This window comes from Arvicanthis niloticus, chromosome 5 (genome assembly GCF_011762505.2).
Source record: "Arvicanthis niloticus isolate mArvNil1 chromosome 5, mArvNil1.pat.X, whole genome shotgun sequence".
NCBI classification, from domain to species: Eukaryota; Metazoa; Chordata; class Mammalia; order Rodentia; family Muridae; genus Arvicanthis; species Arvicanthis niloticus.
In genome coordinates, this window is record NC_047662.1 from 49,430,537 (window position 1) to 49,434,607 (window position 4,071).

Consider the following 4,071-nt stretch of genomic DNA (forward strand, 5'->3'; position numbering starts at 1 on the left):
TTGTGTTGATGATGATGAGGTTTTTTTTTTGGTTTCGGTTTTTTTTGTTTGTTTGTTTTGTTTCTTGAAATTAATTTTTATAGTATATTTTATTTACATTTCAGATGTTATCCCCTTTTTCCACTTCCCCCACCCACCCAGAAACCCCCTATCACAATCCCCTCTCCTCCTGCTTCTTTGAGGATGTGCTCCCACCCACTCCCACCTCCCCACTCTCAAAATTCCACACACTGGGGCATCCAGCCTTCAAGGGACCAAGGATCTTAACTCCCACCTATGCCCTACAAGGTCTTCCTCCCCTATATATGCAGCTGGAGCCATGGGTCCCTCCCTATGTGCTCCCCCAACTGGTACTTTAAACCCTGGGAGCTCTGGTTGGTTGGTATGTTTGCTATATCCAAAAGGCCAGGGCCCCAAACACCTTCAGCTCCTTCAGTCTTCCCTAACTCCTCTGTTGGGAACCCCATGATCAGTTCATTGGTTAGCTGTGATCATCCACCTCTGTGTGTGTCAGGCTCTTGCAGACCTCTAAGTAGACAGCTATATCAGGCTCCTGTCAGCATGCAGTTCCTGACATCCACATCAGTGTCTGCCTTTGGTGAATACCTCATACCAGTCAGAATGGCCAAGATCAAAAACTCAGTTGACAGCAGATGCTGGAAAGGATGTGGAGAAAGAGGAACACTCCTCCATAGTTGGTGGGATTGCAAGCTGATATAATCACTTTGGAAATCAGTCTGGTGGTTCCTCAAATAATTGGACATAACATTACCTGAGGAATAAGCTATACCACTCCTGGGCATATACCCAGAAGATGTTCCAACATATCACAAGGACACATGCTCCACTATGTGCATAGTGGCCTTATTTATAATAGCCAGAAGCTGGAAAGAACCCAGATGTCTTTTAACAGAGGAATGTAAACAGAAAAAATGGTACATTTACAAAATGGAGTATTACTCAGCTGTTAAACACAATGATTTCATTAAATTTTTAGGCAAATGTATGGATATAGAAAAAATATATATAAATATATATTGGGTGAGGTAACCCAATCACAAAAGAACACATAAGGTATACACTGATTGATAAATGGATATTAGCCCCAAAGCTCGCAATACCTTAGATACAACTCACAGACCACGTAAAAATCAAGAAGAAGGAAGGCTAAAGTGTGATTCCTTAGATTCTCCTTAGACAGGGGAACAAAATATTCATGGAAGCAAATATGGAGACAAAGTGTGGAACAGAAACTAAAGGAGGGGCATTCCGGAGACTGCTCCACCTAGCTCCTTTTGAACTCAGAAAACTCACTGTGCATTTACATTTGGAGCACTGGGATTAAAGGTGCATGCGACCACTGTCCTGCTCATAATTCCCAGTCAAGTAGAGCCACTCCTGACTGAAACCATTTCTATAACCTGCCTTGGAATTTGGATGATGAGATTACAGGCCCAGGAGCAGACTTCACTTTGATTCATTTTTTGTCTTTCAGTATTTCCTGTTAGCTTCTTTTAGTTGTCACTTTTATTTTATATATGAGTGTTTTGTCTGCATGGATGTGTGTGCACCACATGAGTGCATATTGATCTCTGATTTAGAAGATGCCATCAGGCCCCTAAAACTGGAGTCCTGAAAAGTTGGGGGCCACCAAGTAACCACTGGGAATCACAGCTGTGTCCCTGGCAAGAGGAACAGTACCCTTAACAACCAAGACATATCTCATGCTGCCAAGGTAGTCAGGTTTTTTTTTTTTAAAGTAAGCACAGATTCACACAAACACTTCAGTAGAATAACATGAGACTCTGCCTCATCTCCACATTACACATGCTTATTATTTTAAACTATGGAGATGTGGAAGTGGGTGTGTGCATGGGTGTGCAGCAGCCTGAGGTAGCCAGTGGCCTTGCAATTCCCTGGACCTGAAGTTCCAGGAGGTTTTCAGATGTCCAACTTGTGTTCTGGGAACTAAACTCAGGTCCTCTATAAGGGCAGTACACACTGTGAACTGATGAGCCATTTCTCCAGCCCCTGCATTCTATTTATTTATTTTGTGTGTGCATGTGCAAAGCACAACATTGCTGCCTTGAATTGCTTGAGGAGGTCAGAGAACTTTACGTGTCAGCACTATTCTTCCACTAGGTGCATTCCAGGGAATAAGCTTCAGGTATCAAGCTTCTTACTTGACCCCTTTCTCTTCATGGCAAAATCTTCCTCCATTTAATAAGAATAAAAATGAGGGATGAAATAAGTATGGTTTCCAGGCAGTGGTGGTGCACGCCTTTAATCCCAGCACTTGGGAGGCAGAGGCATGCGGATTTCTGAGTTCGAGGCCAGCCTGGTCTACAGAGTGAGTTCCAGGACAGCCAGGGCTATACAGAGAAACCCTGTCTCAAAAAAACAAAAACAAAAACAAAAAACAAAAAACAAAACAACAACAAAAAAAAACAAACAAAAAGAAGAAATAAGTACGGTTCAAAAATCTTGATTGCTAGCTGCTTATCCAGGGGAGATGTGTGCAAGGACTAATCTTAGGGACTCAGAACAATAAGGACAGTTGACATTTTAATGACTTCATCACATTTACAGATAAATGGATGGAACTAGTAAATATCATCTTGAGTGAGGTAAGTCAGTGAAAAGGACACATATGGTATATACTCACTGATAAGTGGACATTAGGACAAAAGCTTAGAATATCCACAATACAACTGCCAGACCATCTGAAGCTTAAGAAGAAGGAAGACCAAGGTGAGAATGCTTTGGGGTTACTTAGAAGAGGGAGGAAAACAATTATAGGAGGTATGGAGAGGGAGGGAGTTGGGAAGGAGAGAGGAGGGGAGAGAAAAGGGGGACATGATCAGGTGTGGGAGGAGATGACAGGGGGTGGTTAAGTACATCAGGACAGGAAATAGCAGTGGGGGATGGGGAATTGGGGGTAGCCACCAGAAAGTCCCAGATGCCAGGAAAGCAAGAGTCTCCCAGAACCTAAAGTGGGTGACATTAGCTAAAATACCCTATAAATGGGAGAGAGAACCTGTAGAGAGCATGCCCAGAGGTTAGGCATGGCCCCCAGTTGAGGGATGTGGCCACCCACCCATCTCAAGAATATTAACCCAGAATTGCTCCTGTCTAAAGAAAATAAAGGGACAAAGAGAGGAACAGAGGCTGAAAGAAAGCCCATCCAGAGACTGGCAACCTGGGGACCCATCCCATATGCAGACAACAAACCCGACACTATTCTTGCTGATGCCAAGAAGTAGTTGCTGATAGGAGCCTGATGCAGCTGCTTCTTGAGAGGCTTTGCCAGAGCCTAACCATAACAGAGACAGATGCTTGCAGCCAACCATTGGACTGAGCAAGGGTATCCCAAAGGAGGAGTTAGGGGAGAGACTAAAGGAGCTGAAGGGGTTTTCAACCCCATAGGAAGAACAATATCAACCAACTAGACTCAACAGAGATCCCAACAAAACCACCAACAAAAGAGTACACATGGAGGGAACCATGGCTCCAGCTGCATGTGTAGCAAAGGATTACCTTACCTGGCATCAATGGGAGCAGGGACCCTTGATCCTGTGTAGGCTTGATGGCTCATCAGAAGAGAATGCTAAGGTGGGTAAGGTGGGAGTGGGTGGGGAGCACCTTCATAGAAGCAAGGGGAAGGGAGGATGGGATAGAGTACTTGGGGAGGGAAAACTGGGAAGGGGAATAACATTTGAAATGTAAATGAATATAATAACCATTTTTTTAAAAAAAGCAAGAAACTAAGGAAAAAAAGAGATAGAAAGAAAGAAAGCAAAGAGCCTTTGGGTGACAGGAAAGCAGCCTGATATCCAAATCTATCCTTTAAGATGGTTTTCTCTTTGTTTTCTTGTCTTTAACCTTGAGACCAGGCTGGCCTGGTAATTGTTATGTAGCTTATGATGACCTTGAACATCTGCTTCTTTTTACTCCACTTCCCATGCTGGACTACAGGCATTCTGTACCATGCCTAGCATGGTGGTGGTGGTGACAGTGTATTGAAGGGCTGTAGATGGGAGCCATGGTCTTCAACCCACTGAATGAGGTTTT